The sequence below is a fragment of the Anabrus simplex genome, chromosome 2 (genome assembly GCF_040414725.1).
Source record: "Anabrus simplex isolate iqAnaSimp1 chromosome 2, ASM4041472v1, whole genome shotgun sequence".
NCBI classification, from domain to species: domain Eukaryota; kingdom Metazoa; phylum Arthropoda; class Insecta; order Orthoptera; family Tettigoniidae; genus Anabrus; species Anabrus simplex.
The window spans coordinates 565,279,548-565,305,337 of record NC_090266.1 but is presented as its reverse complement, the minus strand read 5'-3'; positions in this window follow the sequence as shown (position 1 = coordinate 565,305,337).

Below are 25,790 nucleotides of genomic sequence, written 5' to 3'. Positions count from 1 at the left end.
TGGCAAAAGGGGCTCTGGTTAAGACGCAGCAGGTTGTTATGCTACTTAGGTTCCAGAATGGGTAAAAAAAAAAAGAAGTAAATTAATGCAATGTAAATTTTAATCTTATACCAGTTGTATAGTATCATTTGAAGTTATTCCACATACTGTATATCAGTTGACTATATTTGTAAGTAGTACAGGAGATATTATAAGTAGAATTTTGTAAACAATATAAATTTATTAATGATGAGCTGTGTGTTTAATAGAAAAAATTGTTAGCGTAAACTGTATAATATTGTATTTTGGGAAAATTTTCTTCTCTTGTTAATTTAATATTTGGTGCTTGACAATAATGTATTTTAGTGTACCATTTGCCACCGAGCTAGACACCTCATTTGCAAATAAAGAGATTTTGATTTGATTTGAAGTCAGATGTTCTCTACTCTTAGAGCGTTCATGCCGTTACCTCAAGGAGCAGAGCACTCTCGTCGCCCATTTATGTCGTACAGCGTACTGAACTGACGTCACGCCGGCGCTTCCTGTCCCCCGGGAGACTCCTTTTATTAAAGCCATCATTGTTTCAGTAATTGAACATATTTTATATATTATGCTAATGTGTATTATAAATTATGTTAATACGTCTGCATTAATTCATAATTTCAGCACAATATGATCTTCTTTGTTTTATAAACGCATTGCATACGATTATTTCGCTCTAGGAAAGCACTAAGAATACATTTCCTCCTTATGGCAAGGAAACTAGAAACATTTAAGTACCGTATCTCAACCAACAACGTTTGAGTTGCTTTACATATTTCTAACATTAACCGAATTCCATCAGTATTATGATGGAATTCCTATGGGAGGACAATTCATTTTCAAATTCCGAAAGTGGTTTTATTTTTAACTGCTACGTCATCGATAGTAGTAGGATCATCCAGGTTACTCAGCATGTTACCACATTCTTTGTGCGCCGATTACGAAGAAACGGTTGGCAATTTATTTTTTCTTCACCGTGGTAGGCCTAATAGGACATTCGGCTGACTACCATTTATTCGGCAAACAAGAGGACATGGTTTAATAACGACGTAATAACGACGTAAACGTCGTAGAAAAATTCTGCGGATTTCTAATACGGACCTAAATGAACACACTAGTGTTACCTGTAAAGGTATTAACTAATTAAGTAAAAGCAAAGCAAAGTCTAGGCCATGAAGGCCCTTGGAGGAGTGAAAGGAAAAGGCTTCCACCATTGTTAACCTCGGCACGTTATGGGGTAGAGAGGTTAGCTCTACGCCCGGCCGCCTTTGCCCCCAGGAATTAACCTGGTACTCATTTTTGGTGTAGGCTGAGTGAACCTCAGGGCCATATGAACCTCCAGAAGTGGAAATCTCGTTTCTTAAATTTTACGACTTCCTGATGGGGATTCGAACCCACGTCCTTCCGCGCGAACCAAGCACGCCTTTGCCGCCTCGGCCAGGCAGAACTAATTAAGTTAATGCATTAATTCATTAATTAAAATAGTAAATAAATGAAAATAAATCCACTGTCACTGAGACGCACTTTCGATTTAAATAGTCGATATTAGTGTATCCGTCACTGTGGCTCAATGAGTTGAATGGAAGTATATGGATACTTTCAGTTCAGTAGATGATAAAATGCCGTGGTAAAAGCAACTGCTACATGCACCCCGACCACAATGATCTCTCCTTCTAGTAAATATGAATTCAAGGGTGCAATCACGAAGCGTTTTTATCAAGAGATGTGTTCCAAGACATCAATAAAGCTGCACTCTTGCACCGGAAATTAAACAGCAGAGATGACAGCTAACTTCGCAACGAGTCTGGTTGATTATTTCGCTTGGTGGTGACTGTCATGACCTACATCAATATTCCTCTTTCGTGGCAGTATGTTCCTCAACGGTTATTCTCATGGAATTCAAGAAGGCATATTGCCCGAGTGAAATAATTTTAATACATAAAAGAGATGAGATCTTGCTGTATAATGTAAGGCTGTACCATTTCTTGACTTTTCTAAGCTAGGAATGTTTTCTCACATCTTTCGTAGTTTTTCTATAATTTTCCCTAGAATATAATTCCATTACCTGATATTTGTTCTGGCTGTGTATACACTATACTAGCAACTGTAAAATCAAGCGATTTTCCAAATAACTGCTCCTATATGAGGATCATCAGAGTTTTTCCGAGGAGTTTTACAGCGATGTTGAATTTTTTTTAGTACAGGTGAAACCTATGTTAATGTTGTTTTTCTTTCGAGGAGTATGATACGGCAGGTCATTTTATTGACTCATGTGTCAGGTTTATCTGACAGCATGAAAGTTTGCACCCGTTTCTCTTGTGCGGGATCGAACTAGTAAAGCTTAAGCTAGAAAGAAACAAATCGTGGCTTTTAGGAAAAGCATTTGACACAACATTTCCGGAGATGAATTTAGGAAACACGGCAAACTCCTTCATTTATCGCATAATTGGTTCTGTAATTGAATACTGTATATTTATTTTGCTGATATGAATTATATTAATACCTCTGCATTATTTCATACTTTTTCTATATTGGAAGAATGATCAACCGCCTGCATAGGGCCTATCTGATATTGCTCCGGCTTTGGATACTACGTGGGTAAACACTCCAGTGGTTAAAAATCTAGTTGCAGGCAGTGCAATAAACAACTGTGATCATAATGTAATTAATACAACTGAAAATAGCAAGAAAGGTATTAATAAAGCTCTCAATGACTAATGGATGGTGAAGTTTAATTTTTTACAATTATAGTTTCACTGGTGGTGGCCGTCATCGTGCTCATCAATATTCCTCTTTTGTGGCAGTATGTTCCTCAAGGGATATGCTCAGGAGTTATACCGTGATGCGGAATTAAGGAAAGCATGCTGCCCGAGTGAAATAATTGTAATACTTAAAAGCGTTGAGATCTTGCTATATAACCCATATAATTTATTTGCTTTCCTAAGCTAGAAATGTTTTCTCACAACTATCGTAGTATTTCTGTTATTTTCCTTAGAATATCATTCCATTACCAGATATTTGTTCTGGCTGTGTATATACTATACTAGCAACCGTGTCTATCCACGAAGTATCCAAACCAGGAGCAATATCAGATATGCAGACGGTTGATCATGGTGAAACTATTTCCTCCGTTTCCAGTTTTATGTGGATAAAGCTACATCTCCGTTTGCTTCGTTTGCATGATCTTAGTTCTGACAATTTGCTCTTACGTCCTTATTCCTTAGGGAATTCCTAAGTTTCAATTTGTCTTTACAATATAATATCATAATTCGGTAACAATAACAATGCAGATAGAATCTCTGTAACTCTATCATAATTGTCACCACCTTTAGTTATGCAAATTTGTTTGAATAAGGTCCTTTCATCTATAAAGATATCAAATATCATTTTTCTTTGTATACTGTCATGCGTCATGGGCTCATCATTGTAACTAATCCATTAATTTCAACCTTTAGTCTATTTCAGAACTATAAACAGGATAAACGTAAGCGGGAAGGTTTTTTTTTTTTTTGTGACTTTCGAACCACAATATATTGACAAAATTTCTGTTTGTATACAGTAACAGTCCTATGTCAATATTTCTCTGTATATGACGCGTGACGTGGAGAAGAATAGAAAATTTTGGCAACAAACCTTCAGAGCACAGTGGATGGTGGTAAACCGGAATAACGTTGGGAAGCAGTCACAAGTGTACAGTACACATACAGTACATATTAACATACTGCGACATGCCTTTCAGTCGGAGAGATTCTGAATGCTTTCCAACATTATTTTAATGAATAGGTAACTTTTTCTCGAGTATTTACTCTCCATAAGACCTGAATGTGTTCCCATATGATTATTAATATTTTCTGACCATGAAACGTGTGGACCAACCTCCGAACTATTACTCGCAAAACTTTTAGTGAAATCAGGACTCCCTAGTTCTGAATCGGTAGACCTAGGCAATCTTCTAGATTCGTATTGGCAACCTTTGACACACAAACTAAGAATCGCCATGAGACATCTGGCGCACACTTTACGTACTAGTACTGTTTTTGTTTACACAGCAAAGCCAAAATATAAAATTCATGCTAGGACCAAGCGCATCGAGAACTGTTATATAATGTTATATAACGTGTGTGTGACACAGTTGTTGGCTCAAGATAATAAAGATTTAGAAAATTCCCATCGATCGATCATACTATCGACTCAATTCAGATTTCATTTCCATTCATTTGGAAGTATTACCGGAACCAGGCTAGCTCCCTCCTTACTCCTCACCCCCGTACAAAGAAGTATCACTAAACGTTTCGTTTCGTGAGTAATATGTAGAGTAGAATCGAAGTGCAGCCAGGAACAGCTCACCACATGCAACAGTATAGCAGTGGTGTTACAGTAGGACACGTGCTTATAAACAAACTGTGTTTGCATTTACGGTATGATGAACATAGGTAGACGGTGGTCCATAAAGTACATATTTACTTCGATAGGATTGTCCTTGAACACTCAGTATTCATTTGTTCGTTTTGAAGAAAATTAAAACAAGTTATAACAAGTTGAAAAATGTAACAAGTGAACGTGCTAAGGAACATTTGACATCCGATTAATGCTCTGTAGGTGTGCAGCATATTTTTGTTCTCATACAATTTCAAATGCATGTGAGCAATACTAGTATACTGCAATATTTCTATATAGTAGGGGTTTATGCATGCCGGCCTCGTGGTGTAGGGGTAGCGTGCTTGCCTCTTACCCGGAGGCCCCGGGTTCGATTCCCGGCCAGGTCAGAGACTTTTACCTGGACCTGAGGGCTGGTTCGAGGTCCACTCAGCCTACGTGATTAGAATTGAGAAGCTATCTGACGGTGAGATAGCGGCCCCGGTCTCGAAAGCCAAGAATAACGGCCGAGAGGATTCGTCGTGCTGACCAAACGACACCTCGCAATCTGCAGGCCTTCGGGCTCAGCAGCGGTCGCCTGGTAGGCCAAGGCCCTTCAAGGGCTGTAGTGCCATGGGGTTTGATTTTGCTTAAGGGGTTTAAGAGTAAGAGTATTTATGACGAGCAATTGGTGTAAAACCCACAGTATTGGTCTGGAGAGTGTTAGCGGTGGACGAGAACGCACACTGGTGCCAATGGAAAGTGAACGACAAGAGTTTTGACAGAGAAGTCTCTGAATGAATAGTTTATAGTTTATGAATAGTTATGAACTTTTGACATTCTAGGTTCTCGTCAAGATTTTCGGAACCAGCAGAAACAGGCTGACGGGAGAAAACGAAAGAGAAGAGATTTTGGAATGGGAGGCGGGTGAAGTACAGAAATTCTCTACGAACAATGGAAACGATCCTGAAGTTAGGGCATGCAATTCCTAATCTACACCTTTCTGTAAGTTACTCCCATCCAGCGAGATGGGCATTCAGATGTACTTTGTGGTCAGTTGTATAAATCATGCCAAAACACTGAAGAAAGTTAGTCTGGGCTGAAGGATGTTGTTTTCCATCAAGATTACGTTGGGCCTCACATGAAGTTCAAAGAAATTTACACGAGATTGATGAGAACGTACTTCGACATATTGTTTGTAGTTCGTAATTGTTGATTATATAGATATGTAATACGTCTTAACGGTAATTGACAAAGTTTTCTGTGTAGATTTACACAAAAGTCAAAATGTTGCTTAAGCATAAACTGGGAAGGTAATAATAATTTCGTGTGGCTATTTCTAGCCGAGTGCAGCCCTTGTAAGGCAGACCCACTGATGAGGGCGGGCGGCATCTGCCATGTGTAGGTAACTGCGTGTTATTGTGGTGGAGGATAGTGTTGTGTGTGGTGTGTGAGTTGCAGGGATGTTGGGGACAGCACAAACACCCAGCCCCCGGGCCACTGGAATTAACCAATGAAGGTTAAAATCCCCGACCCGGCCGGGAATCGAACCCGGGACCCTCTGAACCGAAGGCCAGTACGCTGGCCATTCAGTCAACGAGTCGGACAACTGGGAAGGTGAATGACACTAATCCCACCATCAACCATTCATAACGTTGTTTCAGATTCTTGTCCCCGCTCAATTTCAACTTAAGGAATACGCTAGGTGGATTTGCTGCTAAACGTTAGGGATTAATTCTAATAAACCCTTGGTCAGGTTGATCGTAAATACACACACACTACCATGAATATCACGCTATTTTTTAAGGAGGGATATTTCTCACTTGAATTAAGTACGCTGCGTTGTGTTCAGTATATTTCATACACCTAAAATGTCACGACAATGTTCTCCATTAATAAATGTATTTTTCTATGAACAGAATGTCGTGTTCAATATTTGTTGTAGATAAAATGAGTATTTATATCTTGTCGTGGTTCTTCCATTAGTAGAGGATCTTCTTGAAAATCTGACTCGATTCAAATGAACAAATCATACAGTCCAGGCAACAGATGAATGCAAAGCTGCAAATTTTTTGGTTTACAAAAGCCCCATAATATCTATAGTCTACTCTAACCCGTCAACAGGTTCACCCCCGAGATTACACTTGTTCTACCAAATAGGAACAAATTATTAAAAATATTCTATGCTTAAATTCTCTGTACGTTTGAAATACTCCTATAAACCACCACAATGCAGTTTCAATGTTTATGATTCACTCACGGAATTGGGAAGTGAAGTTCGCTCAGGCGATTGAACAGTTCCCCTTGGTGACCTCGCTCAGCAGTCATCTCTAGATTTGGCCTGTGATGACCTTTAGTTGTAGAACTAATTACTTGAAGAAAATGTTTTAGCAACCAGCGCATGAAGAATAAATTAACTTCCCTTTATTGACTGCATAACACTTTAAAACTTAATTTACGCCTTCTTTCATATTTGTTTTCATTTATTAATTTAATAGCAGGGAATGAAGAAATGCAACAGAAGGTCATATTTAAACTTCTTGAAATTATTATATAAATAAGACTGAACACCTTGATAGATCTCTAATCATACATCAGGCTTTAAAATTCTGTCTGATAGGTCATCAGCTCAGATCGTCAAACAAGGGTTGTAGGGAAACTAACAAAATATGGTGGTTCACAAAATGAAGGGTACTAGACAAGGTGAGGTGTGATGTCGTTTGTCATTGCTTTCCTCCATGCTCCAAAAAATGCTATTGCGGCACAACCTACCCTAACCTTCACTAGATCCAAGTGCACTAGTCCTACTGTGAATGAAGTATTACACTTACCACAGCAACTTCCATGACAGAAACTTCGGAGGAAACTTAATTTTGCACTTGTTTCTTTGCATCATATGGCAGTATACAGTGCGTCTATTGAATTGCGTGTGTTGGTGGTTGGTGTGCAAGCATAATTTATTTAATTTTAGAGATGCGGAAAATTTCCAAGCTCTTGTTGATATCTGGCTCCATTTTTATGTCCACTCTCCAGGAAGTGTTCGTAAGATGTAGATCAAGTGTCGTTCTTCATTACTCTCATGCGTTCTGTGTACCGTATTTTGTAATTTCATTCGTTTTGTCCGGCGTATAATATAGGGAATTCACTGCACTTTAGTGCATTAACACTAAGTATGTTACACATATCTCTTTGATGCTGTTTCTGGAAAACATTCTGCTGAGGTTTCTGCTTTTTGTTCTCCGAAGTTGGCTTGTCCATTAACTTTCTGCAAACTTCGCTAATGTGATACATATTTCTTATTCTGGTTTGCTGGTGCGATGTTTTGGTCGGAGGCTGCCAGTGAGAGTGTATTTGTAACCCTTAGCAACTGCTGGATACCTTATTGCCAGTAGCGAGTACTGTGTTCATGAGTCCGTGTGGTGTTCTGTCGTGTAGTTTTGTGAGTGTTGAATAGTTTGAACTGTTGTGGATATTGATGTCACTCACAACGGGCTTCTGGATTACTTTGTATTCATTCTCGTTGATGTCAATTGTGATGGTTAAGGCCAGGAAATACGTACTGTTCATCCATTAAAGGAAAATAGAAAGCGAGATTTGCTTTTATGACATCTTGACAAGTAATGGGACGTACTTCCTTAGAACTTTTCAGTATAGAGATTTTCAGAAGTGCGTGGTATTTATGAAACCAAAGTATCAAGTGGAGAGCTTTAAAACCGTAAATAGGTGCTTTCTGCGTCCATTTCTACTGTCAGATACATAACTCCATTGAATTTGGTGTTGTGTGTTTGTGTGTGTATGTGTATGTAAAATTTGATTCGCTACCTGTGTGAGCATGATGATTGTAGCTGCGTGTGAACTTTTAATTAATTGACAAAACTATCGGGAGGAAAGATTCATTAGTCTCTCCCCACATTCATCTGAAAATGAAGTGGGAAGCCACGGAAATATTCTTGTAGTGTTGATTGTGTGTGTGAGAGAGAGAGAGAGAGAGAGAGAGAGAGAGAGAGATTCTAACTACTTCTCTTCTGAACTGTGCTGTCTAAAGTGAAACACATCCCGTTCCACTCACTCAACCCAATCTAAAATTAGTGACATATCCCGGAACTGAACCAGATCGAATTGGGTTGGATGGAGTTTGTGTCGTATAAGCCAATTGGGCTAAGGTCGTATCACAGACAATGAGATAACGTAAGAAAGATCACATCTGCAGAGTGAGGAAGGAATGTGACTTTGCACTCTCGATAAATCTCGCTGGGAGAAAATTTTTGGTCAGTCTATTTGTGTGTATCCAATGAAATCAACAACAGGCGTAGTATCAAAAATACAGTATTTTTATGTTTAACGATGAGATAATACTGGTAGTATTCGATGACGGTAGATGGGAAAGAACTAGTAGTAAATTACCTGGCTTATTTGCCAGGATTACTTGATTCAAGAACTGGAAAAAAACAGCTCGATTTGTTCTGGGTGATTCCTGACAAAAGAGGAGCGTTACAAAACTGTTGCAAAAGTTTGGGCTGGGAAGACTTTGGAGAAAGGAGACGAGCTGCTCGACTAAGTGGTATGTTCCGAGCTGTCAGTTGAGAGATGGCGTGGAATGACATCAGTAGACGAATATGTCTGAGTGATGTCCTTAAAAGTAGGAAAGATCACAATATGAAGAAAAAGCTGGAATTCAAGAGGACAAATTGGGGCAAATGTTCGTTTGTAGGAAGGGGAGTTAGGGATTGGAAAAACTTACCAAGGGAGATGTTCAATAAATTTCCAATTTCTTTGCGATCACTTAAGAAAAGGCTAGGAAGACAACAGATAGGGAATCTGCCACCTGTAATCCTTTCATTTACTTTCGTCGTCAATAAACAGGTAAATATTGGCGTTAGAGGTTGAAGGCAGGCGCCAAGTGGTTACGTTCGTTAGGTTGATCCTTTTCTTGCGTATGTGTTGATCGACGATGGCGGAGCGGTTACCTGCCTACAGCAATTACCACGTGGTCTTGATAGTTGTGCCATTACTGTCAATTCAAGTTATCATATTTATTTAATTAATGGATCATATACGCACAATGCGCGGTATTATCTAGTTAACCAATTATGGAATGATTCGTACATTCAAGGTGGTTTTATGTGCTTTTTACGTGTTTAATTGCATATCACACTGAGATGAACCTAACCTCGAGTGCTTTCAACGTAATGCTGGCTGGCTTCGTTGTAGGGTTGGGCACTATGTCCCTGTTTCGGCACACTGTGCCTGTGCACAGTTATGTTCCGCTGTTCCAGAACACCGAGTGTCAATTGTTCCGAAACATTCTCAAGCGAGCCGGAGACACTGACTCGCTGTCTCGTCAGAAGCGCCACTATGCACTGCCCTTCGTCTACTGGCTGAACTGTGCAGCGGGCGCACGGGACGCGGGACTGTAACTGCGCAGTGTAGAGAGAGCTTCGAGAGGCAACATTACATGCTCCGCGCCAGTGGGAACTGGGAATGTGCCTGTACGGAACGTGCTGTGTGGTGTGTGCCTGCGTGTAGTTATGGCCATGGTCCAGCATAAAGCTGCAGGGAACGTGAACGAACAGTCGGAACACTGAAATTCGCGCCCAATAATCACGTTTAAAGGCTGCTTTTTGGTTAAGATTTTTCCGGTCAATATAAAATACACATAACACGGTTACAATGGCAGTGCGGGTGTTTAAAAGTAACCAATTCAAGAATATTTTCACCAGTTGAATATATTGGCCTGTATTGTGAGTAATTAGTAATTAATATCTCGAAAATTTCCCTCAACACTTTCTCGGGAATTGACGTTAAAAATTAATTTGGACTTTAAGAAAACTTTTAAGCCCAAGAAAAATATGGGTCGTCGCTTTGGAATTAAAAATATAACTGGATGAAAACATTGATATACTTTCGTGCTGTTATGCTCCCTGCACTTCGAATTCCTTCCCTCTCAACTTCCATTTACTTTCTTCAATATCTCGAAAATTTCCCGGAACACTTTCTCGGTGATTGACGTTAAAAATTAATTTTGACTTTAAGGAAACTTTTAAGCCCAAGAAAAATATGGGTCGTCGCTTTAGAATTAAAAATATAACTGGATGAAAACATTGATGTACTTTCGTGCTGTTATGCTCTCTGCACTTCGAATTCCTTCCCTCTCAACTTCCATTTACTTTCTTCAATATCTCGAAAATTTCCCTCAACACTTTCTCGGTGATTGACGTTAAAAATTAATTTGGACTTTAAGGAAACTTTTAAGCCCAAGAAAATATGTGTCATCGCTTTGGAATTAAGGATAAAACTGGATGAAAAAATGTTGACACTCCAGCATAGGGTGGCACACAGCCGGTATCGACAGGCAGACACAGCCAAGGCCAACTAATCTATCTAGTGCGGCCTTGGCACAGCACGTTCGGTTCAGGCACATTCCAGCGTAAGCGGAGCATGTCCTGTTGCCTCTCGAAGTTCTCTCTAGGACGCAGTTACAGCCCTGTGTCATGTGTCCCGTGTCCCGGCACTCTGTACCTAAACACTCCGCCTCAACCTACTAATGCTGCGGAACAAGTGAATGTTCCGGTCTGCCCAACCCTACTTCGTTGACGAAGCTGGCAGAACATGCAATGGATACCTAAATAACCTTTTGTGAGTACCATTTGAACACACTACTTCCTATTCTTGCTACTGTGTGAACTTGCAATCTAATGTCGCCTCTGTTTTCAGTGAGGGTGATTTGGGTGAGTTGGTGGGTCCCTGGCAAGCATAAAGGAAGGATGTCTCCTCATCCCTGCGTCACATATCGTTTCATATCGTTCGTGCATGCGTTTCTGATTCCTAAACATGCACCCGCGCCCGTAAATTGGGAACCGTAAATTGCCCCATACTGATCGGGCACTCAAGTGGTAGGACCTATCGAAGCGGTCTCTGATGTTTTCTTCCTTTGTTATTAAATTTCAGTATTTTAATGGGGTGACATTATATCATCAGTATGCATTATGTGATGTGAAGTGCTCATTTTCTGCTGTAACCCATGGGATGCTTAGTTGGTGTTTGTATGTACATTTAAATATCAAATGTGGGCTCGTGACGTCATAATTTCATCATGGCTGACCTTCCAAAGGTTGAAGGGATGAACTATGACGTCATAAACACGGCTACTCTGGCAAGAGAGTCGTAGCGCTTGGCACATTTTGGCATTTATTAATTACTTAAAAATTGCCAACATTCCTAATTTTCGCATCTATGTTCCTTAGCAGTACGAGCGCACTTACAAGTGTACTGCATGCAACGTATTCCTTTGTCTATCAGCATTCAGCTGGTCTTATCATGTAATAATTCGTGCTTAAATTGTTTCGTGCTCTGTTTCATCAATGGCAGACACGTTTACGGGTCAACAGTGAGTTTACATGCTTCAGTTGTTATGGAAGCAGAGAAGACAGACTACCAGAGTTCATAATGATTTTTAGGAAATATTTCCTTAGTCGCCATTGCCATTTCAGCAACATTTTCGAAATTTGAACCTTGAACATCAAATATAAAGGAACTGAGGGCATTAAAGAGATACGAGATCTGGTCGGCCACGTAAAATTCATACTGAAGGAAGTACTCAATTGGCTGCCCAGGCATTTGCAGGAAATCCTCGTAAATCCATCAGTACTGCATCTACACAATTGTACATATCCCGAATGAGCCTTAGGAGAATCTTACCAGATATCCACATCACACCATATCCTCCACATTTACTTCATGAGTTGTATGAGGATGATTGTGACAGATGTCTTGGGTTTCGTGAAGCTTCTCTAATCCTTAATTGAGCAGATCCAAAATTTTGTGGTCAATCTTTTGGAGAGTTCAAACAAATTTTAAGCTCAATGGATATGTAACAGTCACCGACACAATTGCGTTTACCTGTCTTACTCTGTACTGGAAGGAAATCCCAACGCGCTTCGTGCTTGTGCCTGGAAGGAATGTGGAAGGTGAGACTAATATGTATTAAGAGATGCATCAGATCGCTGTGTTACCCAAGGTGGAATACAATCCGGATTTCTTATTTATTTGTTAATTTGGCAAAAATATTGAGCTCTTCCCCACTTCAGATTGAAGGTCCGCAATTTATTGACTGACACATTTTCAGAAAAGAGCGGACGTAGTGGAACCATCGATTCATGTGACTTGACACCATGGGAGATTTTGAAGGAAACTGTGTATTCCTAGTCACCTTTAAACGTACATGAACTAATGCTGACCATTGAACATTAATTTGATGATGTTAATGACGATAAATACTGCCACATTGCCATTTCAGCAACACTTGTAAAAACTGAAATTTGGACATCAAATGTAAAGGAACTGATAGCATTAAATATATACGAGATATGGTCGACCACGCACAAATCATACTTAAGTGTGTGCTCGTGCTGAATTGTGCATATGTTGTTATTAAAGGGTATAATCTCACATATCTTTGACACCACTCACCACCGGACTGAGCCGGGATCCAACCAGCCAAACTGAGCTCAGAAGGTCAGCGTTCCACCGTCTCAGCTAATCAGCACGGATTATTGTACGATCTACATTCTTCTTCTTTCTTAGTCCGTTTAACGTCCAGGGTTGGCTTTTCCCTCGGACTCAGCGAGGGATCCCACCTCAACCGCCTCAAGGGCAGTGTCCTGGAGCTTGAGACTTTGGGTCGGGGATACAACTGGGGAGGATGACCAGTTCCTCGCCCAGGCGGTCTCACGTGCTATGCTGAACAGGGGCCTTGTGAGGGGATGGGAAGACTTGGCGGGGTAGACAAGGAAGAGGGAAGGAAGCGACCGTGGCCTTAAGTTAGGTACCATCCCGGCATTTGCCTGGAGGAAGTGGGAAACCACGGAAAACCAATTCCAGGATGGCTGAGGAGGGAATCGAACCCCCCTCTACTCAGTTGACCTCCCGAGGCTGAGTGGACCCCGTTCCAGCCCTCGTACCACTTTTCAAATTTCGTGGAAGAGCCGGGAATCGAACCCGAGCCTCCGGGGTTGGCAGCTAATCACACTAACCACTATACCACAGAGGCGGACACGATCTACCGATCAATTATTTTGGTTAAATGTTGAATGCAGAGGGGTGCTTACTGTGACTTCGATGTTCCAAACATTTCACGACGGCATTGTAATTGAATATTTCCTTCTGTGTGCTTGAACTTTCATGACCTTCAGTGTGTGTAGAATCTGTTATCCGAGACTGTGTCCATACCATCCACCATTTTCTCCTGACCTTCTGCAGACTCAAATGAAATAATAATATCATAGGCAAGTCTCAAAGTTTTGATTTCATCTCTTGGATTTTGATTCCCTTTTCAAATATATCCTTGATCTCTCTTACAGTCTGTTATATCTAAGCACATAAAAGGAGAGGGGACTAAAGCAGCCTTGCCTCATTCCTTCATTGACTGCTGCTTCATATAAGTTGCCTTCGATTCTTATCACTGCAAACTGATTTGTGTACAGATTGCGGATAATCCTTCTTTCTCAGTATCTGGCTCACATCACCTTCAGAATCTCAAATCCATTCAACATTACCGAATAGAAAAAAAAATTTGAAATTGCTGCTCTCAGAGATTTTAAATTAGAATCGCGACGCTGCGTTGACTTAACTGGTTACAGCACACCCCTTTATTTTCCGGTATAGTAATTTATTTCCGTCCAAGGACTCCTATCGGTTTACAAGACTAATGTGTTTACGGTAGTAAATACAATAATTGTATTTAACCTTTGATTCTTACCTCTCTCATGGATGTTTAGGCAATCCAAGGTTATGCAGTGAACTGTTTTATGCGTGATGAATTACTCTGCGGTATTGTTTTGGATTGATTGCCGCTCACGCAAAGAACGCTCCTCAACTGAAATCAGGAGTCTGAAAGAGCGCAGGTGTTGAATCTCAGACCAAATTTACATACATTGGACGAACTGGCAAGCGGAACTGGAACAAACTTTAGCCTATCACAAACTTATCACAAAGTATTCGGTGCTGATGACCAACAGCAACCCATTACACTGGGCTGATCTGATTGGATAAGCTGAGAAATGTTTTCAGTGAACTTTAATTTTAATTAGATTCGTGAGGCTATTTCCAGCCGAGTGCAGCCCTTGTAAGGCAGACCCTCCGATGAGAGTGGGTGGCATCTGCCATGTGTGGGTAACTGCGTGTTATTGTGGTGGAGGATAGCGTCATGTGTGGTGTGTGAGTTGCAGGGATGTTTGGGACAGCACAAACACCCAGGCCCCGAGCCACTGGAATTTACCAATGAAAGTTAAAATCCCCGACCCGGCCGGGAATCGAACCCGGGACTCTCTGAACCGAAGGCCAGTACGCTGACCATTCAGCCAACGAATCGGACTTTCAGTGAACTACCAGTCACATATAGAAGATTCTTCACTGACACCTCATTGGTCACCCCTGTATGAGTAACACTAGTTTACGTTAATGACCTCCTCCCTCCTATTACTCACACTTCTGTGAAGCACTTTAGATAAAATCTCTCCGTCGAGCTCCCATTCGTCTACGGTCCAGCCCCTTACATCGATATGCCTTGGCAAGACGTATGATGAAGATAAAAGTAAACCAGAAATCGCTTTCACCATGAAGTGAAATGAGAGTCAGGTGTGGTAAATCTTGACCACCTCGCGAGATAGCAAGCATGTAAACGAGGAACTTACCGTCGATCATCGCTGTTCTAAATCACGCTAGACTGCGCTCCGGTATCCTCCTCCGTGCTGGAAGTTCACTGCCGTGCAAGAGATAATATACAAACAGTTATTCTTATTTATAGAACTGGAAATGAGGGGATTGATATTTGTTACAATCTTTACAAGTGGTCATTTCGACTATTTCATATCTCAGCCCCTACTACATGAACAGTAATGAAATATTTTAAATGAGGCACATTGCTAATTTACAATAGAATCACGTATTTCAGAACTGGCATAGACATTACCAAATTCAATATTTTTTTAAGAAATCATTCCCGACATACTTCAGAGTTTAGAAGTTACGATGAATAGAGGTTTGAAAAATGTACTTTGAATAAAATGAGCGAGAAGTTTTCTTTAGACATGTACTAATACACTGACTGCTAAAACGTAGCTCGTTGCTCTTCAACTCAAATATCAAAATTAATACTGATATTTAGAAATTATTTCACTACATTGTACTGATATTATTGGGCTATAAATAAAAAAGACTGCCCAAATTCGAATATTCAAAGGTCGTGGCATGTACCAATCACGTTAAATTTTAGGAAATCTTGTGAAGTGGAATGTTGTTGGAAGTACGTCTGTTACAAATAATTGGCATTTAAGTGTGTTTAAATTGTTGAGACGTCATGTAAAGGATTGAGAATTTCTGGCACATTTAAAATAACTTTCAGCTTTATAAATAAGTATGTACGTATGTTTAGTCCTCATCCCGAAGGCTGGTTGGATCCTCAACAGCTCCGCCATCAGCCGTCATAGATGGTCTAGGCGTCAATGAAGAGGCGTACTAGGGAAATGAGGAGCGAGGTAGTTTCCCGTTGCTTTCCTCACTGAGCCAGAAGTTGCTATTACATATCAGTCTGCCAAGCCCAGTGAAACACATGCACCAACCGACCCTATGAGCAATATTTTCACACCATTCATAGCAGGGACTGGCTGCAGATGGAATGGCATTACTAGCATCACCCATGCCTCAGTCACCTTCATTTTGTCAAAGCTTAGGATAAAGCTGAGACAGATCAATGAAAGTAACAAAATTGCTCTAGCCCATACCAGAAGACATGGTGCAGTGTAAACAACAGGTCCCGCCAGCAAAGGCACTATAAATAAATAAGTACATGTATAAATTATGGCGGCTTCTGCTTAAAAATAGTACAATACTAAGATGAATGGTTTTTGCAGAATACTTTAGTGACATTTAAGCACAGAACGATATTAATCCAAATTTCCAGAAATATGCCTCAGTAGAACTAGATACACTGTAAGTTACGAGAAATTAGAGGTATTCTTTATCGTGTGTCTGTTAGCTCGTCAGCACGGTGGTCGGTTGAATACTGAAGTTAAGTGGTTGTAGGAAAAAGTAAAAACAATGACACTGCCAAAATGAGGCATAATGGTCAAGATGAGGAGCCAGGTAGTTTGTCATTGCTTTTCTTACTGTGGCAGAAAAATCTATTGCAGCCTGGCAGATCCAATGCGTAGCACCTTTCATAACACTCGGACGCATTATTCGTGCTCCAAATAATCTTACGAATAAAACACTTACCTCGAGAACTTTCATACTGTCCCAATCATAAATGAGACTAACATTTCGCGGGAAGATACACTTTTCCAAGAGATTGTAGTACAAATAATCTGTCCATCAAGAAATAGTAAATAGCATGTAATACAATTATCTCCTGAGTGTTAAATACAATTAACCTTGGTAGTCAAAACAGCTCAAGTAAGCCAACCTTGAGTGAGTAGATTTATAGGCATAGACCTATAAAAATCCCGTGGGACAAAATTCTGGCACCTAACCATTTCATAAAAGAGTGTGCGTTATTTTGACGAAGATACAATCACATTATAATTATTATGAATCTATGAATCCATCAGTCCATTTTAACATCAATCGACGGTAGCAACATTCAGTCCCACTAGATAAAACACAGGAAACAAGAGCCGACTGGCTGTACAATACAGCCAACTATTTACAGTGTAGATTCAAATGTCTTCTGAGGAATAAGTCATTAGAAACATCTTGCACCTAACTTGCCAAGTATGTCAACAAACTTCATACAGTCGGCCAGAGGTGGAGAGCAAGTGTTCCCTGATACGTATTCACCTCGGTGAAAGGTATGCCGATCGGTAAAGAACTAGAAAACCTCAAACATTATCCCCATTGTATCGAAACTCATTGCTATTTTCATAAGTATACGTTCGATTCTAAGCTTGTTGAAGATCATTGCAGACACATTCTCTTGTACTGTTTGTATACACAATAAGTGTACTCCATTCCGACCCATTCCGGCATAAGTCAATACAACGCAATGGTACTCCATTTCGGTGTACACATGTTATCCAATGCTCCATAACATTCATTGAACTGGCATATGTGAAACGTAATAAAGAAGTATCAGACTGATGTCGTAACCAGTCATAGTCCCATTTAGTGATTGTGCTATGCGCGAAAATTCCTTCTTACTCTGAAAAAATTTCCTTTGAAATTCCTTTTCTTACTACTGGCTTTACTTCGCATCGACACAGACACATCTTATGGCAACGATAGGATAGGGAAGGGGAGAAGTGGATAGGAAGCGGGTGCCCTGAATATGCTTTTCCTTGGTTCCCCGTTTTCACACCAAGCAAATGCTGGAGCTTTGCCTTAATTAAATCCACTGCATCTACCTTCCCAATCCTAGACTTTTCCCATCCTTGCGTCGCTAAAAAAACTTCGATGTGTTACAACATGTTAAACCGCAAGCAATTAGGCCTAATAACCTTTGTTAAAAGACAATTTCTGTATTTCACGTAAATGTTTAAGGGAACCAACGAATTTCTGCATGATTAAATTTAAAATGTAAACCAAGTAAGAACGAAAAACACAGTGACGCCGATGGAGCCTTAGTCATTCACTTGCCGGTCAATGGTTTCCAATTATGTTTATGCATTGTAGACAACCTAAATAAAACAGGAGCAATCAAAAGACTAGTTCAAGTGAAGCATACAAGTAACAGAATTGTATCAGATACCCAAGAATCATGCCACCTTATTCCCACTGCTTACGAAATTCTACCGTCTGAAAGTGGTAAAACGGTACATTCTACTAACAGTTGACTCACCACAGAGGAAATCATTACAGACTCGCCCACTTATTTATAATAAACAATTTGTAATGTATGATGATGGTGATGATGATTATGCTTGTTGTTTAAAGGGGCCTAACATCTAGGTCATCGGCCCCTAATGGTACGAAATGAGACGAAATATAATGACAAATTAAAAGTACAAAATCCTCCACTGACCAGAATTCAAAACGTGAGGACGAAGAATGAATGGATGGATAAATTTCTAATGTAGAAAGGCTCAGCTAAAGGATACCAATGCCAAGTTTATGAGTGGAACATAAGCGTAACCTAAAGTGAGGGGACAAGTTAAACAAAAAAGAGAAAATTTTATGAAATCTTTAGATGGGAAACAATTCAACATAGATAAAAGTCTGAGTTTTAGTTAACCACTTACTTATCTTAAAAATTACAGTAAAAAATACGAGAGTGTATTTCACATTACTTTCATTTCAGTAATGTAAGAGAGCCAAAGGGGAGTCTCTCGAACCAAACATCAATGTGACGTAAAAGCAACAACATAAAAAGCAATAAAATATTACGTCCGAGTTAGCGTTGAAACGCGTCACCTCAGAAGCTCCCTTTGCACTGCGGTAATTGAGGAAAGTGGGATATCATGTTTGGCCACTGTCCCTTTGATATTGCTCATAAATGTGTAGCCGCGACGGATTTCATGTCTGTCAGAGGACTGGTGCAGATTGACTTCAGATGCAGAGAGTCACGTGCACATAGACCAATGGTCACATGCGATTTCCTAATGAATTTGAGCTGTAATGTTGATGGGAATTCCTCGACAACTAGTCACTCATAGCCTCTACTTATTTAGTAGCATAAATATTCCTTTCAAAGCAAAAATAAAAGTTCCGATGTACTGAGTTTTTTAACACAACGTGGCATGATGTGTCGTTTACATCTCGGAAGAATATGTATTCACTTGTACAGGTCTATTCCCCCTCGTTTCCTCCCTCTACCTTCTTATTGAACCCTTTAAGGTGCTCTGCAGTCAATTACCTGGGCCGCGTCGGAGACATGTATCGTAGATTCTTGTATTGTCACGAAGTTTTCAGTTTCTTCTGTCACTTGCTGACATGATCGACAGGGAACAAGAAAGGTATAACTACGATAAATTAAAGGCAAGAGCATTGCTGAATCAATTTTATTTTACTCAGAAAAATGAATTAAATAAAAATGAACCTTTCAAGGGAAAATTTATAAAAATAAGTTTATAACCAAAATAAATACAAGAATTTACTCAAAACAGCTATATGACTTACTCATGTACCTATGTATCTCGCCTTATGGGCTGCATGAATTGAAGACCATCATTGAAAACGATAATCACAAAACCAAGACCTGTAAGTCATAATATTCGGCTTCCGTAAATAACCAAGGGTAGTATATTTGATCCGTGAAATTTCGACCCTCGCAAACAGAACTCCAGACTTTCGATAAGAATTATGTTCATCCGCTGACGTAATACCATCGCAGGGTACATTAATTCATCGCCTGTATCCTTAATTGAATCAGAGTAACTTCCAGTTCTATCTGGATAGGTCACTCATATTTGTAAAGGTTTACTGTGGTTATGGTAATCACCAGACTCCAAAATGAAATGATATGATTGAAGACAATTATAAAAACTTATTATGCCCCTTGTCACAAGTCTACATCATAAGAAAGTAAATGCTGAAAAATGCTCAAAACACGCACAAAGAATACAGGCTGTGTTCGAAGAACAAATTAACTAATCACGAAAGTAATTAATGTTAACCTTGAATAAAGGAACTCATTAAATTTCAGATTACTTCCAATTTCTTCACTTTAACTAGCTTGATTGTTCACGTACGATGTTATTTGATGAAAATATAACACTGAGTAATATTGAAGTTAGGATGGAATGACAAATGAAACTGACATTGAACATGGTTTCCATCGAGCATCGAAACCGATTAACATTCAACTTCGATACTTTTTAACATTTAACATCCAATATTTAACTTCAAGAGTAGTTAATATTTAGCGTCGAATTTGGTTAACACTTAATTTTCAAGTTGGTTGGTTTTATTTTTTTGTTTGTTTTAGACAACAAAGTTGCCCATGATGACATTGTGCGTAAGTTCATCATTGTCTAAAGTTTTCTAAGGTTAACAAAATCAAAACTCAAAAACAATAAATATACAGTGACGTTACATGTGGGTTTTCCTTAAGCGATTTATTTAGATGAATTATTTTAATAAGCACTCACTAAATTGCGATATGTTAATCTACTAAACTACACCAAAATATCCTACACCGAGATAAAAATTAAAAATATCATCTAAAACGTACGAAACAATTATACCTAAACTATACATTCACTGAATATATCCTTGGATTAGTGTATGATCAACTGTCCACTATAAGAATTACTTACTTACAACCAAGAAACAAAGTATCTATTAGCTTGAACATGAATGCCACCAATGGTTCGTTTGACTGGATTACTACAGTTAATAATGTCCAAGTTCCTCTGAATTTTATTGACTAGGCGGAACTTGGACATATTGACTGTAAGAAAGAAAGTGGCAATGTGAATATCAATCGCCATCCCTGTATCATAAAATAAAAAATAATGACCTAAAATAATAACCCATTACTATGTTATTCTATCAAAGATGTAGTGATTGATAACGCCGCTAGGTTATTAACTGTAATTATGAAGACTCAACTGTCCTGCTATAATCATGATCGCAAATAAACGAGGATTAAGTCAACCCATGTTGCACTCGAGGTCACTCAAAAAGTTCTATCAGAAGTACGAGATCAATTAGGTTAAGTTATCTGAACCTTTGTTATAAATGGCATAGTTAATAATAATAATGTTATTTGCTTTACGACCCACTAACTACTTTTGCGGTTTTCGAAGACGCCGAGGTGCCGGGATTTAGTCCCGCAGGAGTTCTTTTACGTGCCAGTAAATCTATTGACACGTGGCTGACGTATTTGAGCACCTTCAAATACCACTGGACTCAGCCAGGATCGAACTTGCCAAGTTGTGGTCAGAAAGCCAGCACCTCAACCGTCTGAGCCATTCAGCCCGGCAATGGCATAGTTAACATTCAGTTAACCTTCGTTCAACATGAACACTAAATGAAGATCGAACCAACCTAAGTTAAACTTGATGTATACCCAAAATTTTCAGTTAAAAGGGCAAGCTCAACTAGCTTTAATGCTCTAAAGTGTTCCAACTTCCATGACTCCTATCACACCTGATGAGTCAAGACGCTCACATAAAATCACAACACCTTGACGTAAATATATTTAACGCAAAACAAAATGATAACCAAAGTTCCAAACTACTCCCTTTCCTACAAGATCAAAATTCAATCCTTCGAGGCCTAAGGAATCACTCAACACTCAACAAGTTTCAATTTGGTATTCTGGAAGACTTATATTACTAATTTCTAGACAAACGTTAATCACCAAATATCACTTCAGACCACACGTATTTCATCAAGCATTTCACTCACAAATCCCAGCAGTCTACCGAACCGGAACAAACCAAACCATACCCCATGGCGCGACAGCCCCGAAGGGCCAAGGCCTACCAAGCAACGGCTGCTCATCCCGAAGGCCTGCAGATTACGAGGTGTCGTGCGGTCAGCACGACGAATCCTCTCGGCCGTTACCTTGGCTTTCTAGATCAGGACCGCAATCTGACCTTCATATAGTTACTCAATTATAATCACGTAGGCTGAGAGGACCACGAAACAGCCCTCAGATAGGGTAAAAATCCCTTATCTGGCCGGGAATCGAATCCGGGGCCACCGGCTTGAAGACAGGCACTCTACTCGTACACCACGGGGCCGGCTCCAGGAACCTACAGTGAAAATCCACAGCATTTTTTCAGTCATTCGACCGGAAAAGGAATGGAATGAATGAAGCCCTATCTAGCGGCGTGGATAGGAATTGTGCCGACTGCCGAAACTTGACGCACTGCTCTGGTCCAGCAACCTACACCTCATCGTTATCCCACTGGACATTCAAGCCTGGAATATGCACAAATGTGTGTTTCAGGGTCTCGCAACTCCCTGGAGCAGAACAAAACATGTGTTGAACAACACAATTTGCAAAATAAGGACAAGAAATACCCTCCTCTGTGGTGTTGTGGTTAGTGTCGAACGGGGTCCACTCAGCCTCGGGAGGCCAAATGAGAAGAGGGGGTTCGATTCCCTCCCTACCCAACCTCGAAGTGGTTTTCCGTGGTTTCCACCTTCTTCTCCAGGCAAATGCCGGGATGGCAACTAATTTAAGGCCACGGCCGCTTCCTTCCCTCCACCTTGTACATCCCTTCCAATCTTCCCATCCTACCACAATGCCCCTGTACGGCATAGCAGGTGAGGCCGCCTGGGCGAAGTACTGGTCGTCCTCCAAAGTTGTATCCCTAGACCCAATGTCTCACGCTCCAGGACACTGCCCTGTAGAGGTGGGATCCCTCGCTGAGTCCAAGGGAAAGAAACAACCCTGGGGGGTAAAGAGATTAGGAAAGAAAGAAAGAAAGAAAGAAAGAAAGAAAGAAAGAAAGAAAGAGAAGAACGACACGAAATTCCACCGGCACAATATCCCATGATTACTCCAGAATTATATTATTATTACAAATTCCCTCACACTTGGATCTCGAAAGTATGTTAAATTTTACATGAAACTACAATATATCAATCCTCATTTTAACAATCCATTAAATTTCCAATTTATTCAGGATTTCTTATTTTCTTAGGGGAAAGCTATACATTTTAATATTAATTGTATTTATTAATAGTTATAAATGTCCGCCCCTGTGGTGTAGTGGTTAGCGTGATTAGCTGCCACCCCCGGAGGCCCGGGTTCGATTCCCGGCTCTGCCACGAAATTTGAAAAAGTGGTACGAGGGCTGGAAAGGGGTCCACTCAGCCTCGGGAGGTCAACTGAGTAGAGGTGGGTTCGATTCCCACCTCAGCCATCCTGGAAGTGGTTTTCCGTGGTTTCCCACCTCTCCTCCAGGCGAATGCCGGAATGGTACCTAACTTAAGGCCACGGCCGCTTCCTTCCCCCTTCCTTGCCTATCCCTTCCAATCTTTCCATCCCTCCACAAGGCCCCTGTTCAGCATAGCAGGTGAGGTCGCCTGGGCTAGGTACTGGTCATACTCCCCAGTTGTATCCCCGACCAAGAGTCTGAAGCTCCAGGACACTGCCCTTGAGGCGGTAGAGGTGGGATTCCTCGCTAAGTCCGAGGGAAAAACCGAACCTGGAGGGTAAACAGATGATGATGATGATGATGATGATGATGATTAATAGTTATAAGATATCACTGGACATAATTTAGCACATAAAACAATTCTAAGCTCTCTGACACGACAATAGTGAAAATTCAGCATTAATGGCCTTATCACTCGCCCTCTAACACAAAAATAACGACAGTTTTAACAAAAATGACTGTGTATACTTCCTTACATCGCAATGCAGTTTAGTAATGATACGAATGGTTTTGCCTCATAACAGAACAGTATTGACAATTTACGTTTTTTGAACACAGCGACATTACCTAACATTCGTCCTAAGACATGCGGTATTGGGAAAACACCACACACAGTAAAAATATGGCTTAAATCAGCCCTGAAATGGAGAAAAACAACTCGACAAAAGCAAGTATTTACTTTAGAATAACACATATAGTCACAGCCTTTCATTTTACAGCCGACGCCTGCCATGATTCCAATCCACTGGCTATATCGGGGGCTTCCATTCCATATTGGAAATCATTTACAACATGGTGTGCATTCTAGGTAAGCACATTTTACAAATCCTCGTGATTGTTACACACCTTATGCTAGAAATCTTCAAAAGAAGCACTTATTTACATTGGGATGATATCTCGCATTCGCTTCCTTACTAGACCCGTACCACTTCGCGCACACGAAAAGTTACTGCTCCACTAAAAGGTAAGACCTCAAGTAGTGTTGCCAACCCAGTAAACTTTACTCCACTAAATTCTAGTTGGCAATCCACTAAATTCCGCGAAATTTCCAATTGAAGTAAAATGGCATATAACTGCAGTTTCTATGGCCCAACACTCAAGAGCTTTAGAATACGAGGTCATCTTCGTCCACTCTCCGCACTGTATCATCTGAAGCTGTTGTGCTGGGTTCAGGTCCTGTGATTTCAGGTGAAACCATGGTATCATTCTTTTTCAAAACATCTGATGGCAGTTCATAGGCAATGCAGCACTTGTTCATTCGTTTCGGTCTTGTTCTGGTGGTAAGCAATAGTGGTAGACATTCTGTTACGCAGAGATGTTTTACCAAATTTAATTGGCTGAGATCTTTTACAACATCAGCACTGGGCCAATATCCTAATTCTTTAGCACTCTTTTGGAGCAGCCAAAGAAACTTTCCGTAACACTGGTACAATGTGGAGGAGTCAATGTTGCAGCTCAGCAGCAAGGCACATATCAACATTTTCAATCCATATCGAATGTAATTTCCACTTTCATTACTCTATTAATAGTTTTTTATCAATTCGGAAAGAAAGACTTCAATTTCATAGCCAGGATATATTTTAGGAGTTTATGTCTACTAACATCTACTGGTGCACTATGTCTTCTGGTATGGGCTAGAGCAATCTTGTTACCTTCATTGATCCCTGTCAGCTTTATCCTTGGCTTTGACAATATGAAAGTGACTGAGGTATGAGCGATGCTAGTAATGCCATTCCTTCTGCAGCCAGTCCCTGCTATGGATGGTGTGAAAACGTTGCTCATAGGGTCGGTTGGTGCATGCATTTCAGTGGGCTTGGCAGACTGACATGTAATAGCAACTTCTGGCTCGGTGAGGAAAGCAACGGGGAACTACCTCACTCCTCATTTCCCTAGTACGCCTCTTCAGTGATGCCTAGGCCATTTATGACAGCTGATGGCGGAGCTGTTGAGGATCCAACCAGCCTTCGGGCTAAGGACTAAACATACACACACAACATCTATTGTTAACAGATCACCTTTGTACCCTGAAACAGCAATTCTCCTGGCGATATTGCTAATTAGGACAAGGAGGTCATGTAAAACACAGACTGTTCTGCAGTGTTCGACTGAATGGGTTTATTTACTTTCAAACATTTTTAAAGCACGATTTCAGAAAAGTAGGTAACGATTATTAATGATATCACTCGACATGCTGTACAGAAGTTCAGCAATGAAACACTTTATTTGACCTTGTTTCTTGAAAATAGATCATAAACTCAAGTCACTGGGAAAGGATGCGATCTATTGCGACTCGAATAGACAATAATAATGTTATTGTCTTAACGTCCCACTGACTACTTTTTGACAGTACCGGAATTTTGTCCCGTAGGAGATTTTTACGTGCCAGTAAATCTACGACATGAGGCTGATGTATTTCAGCACCTTCAAATGAAACCGGACTGAGCAAGGATCGAACTTGGCAGGTTAGGGTCAGAAGGATTTCTGGGCCGATCAGTCCGGCACTTGAATAGACAACCATCTTGTGTTGGTTGGCTGCACAATTCGACTGAATTTACGTATAATGACCGTGACAGTGATTAACCTTTC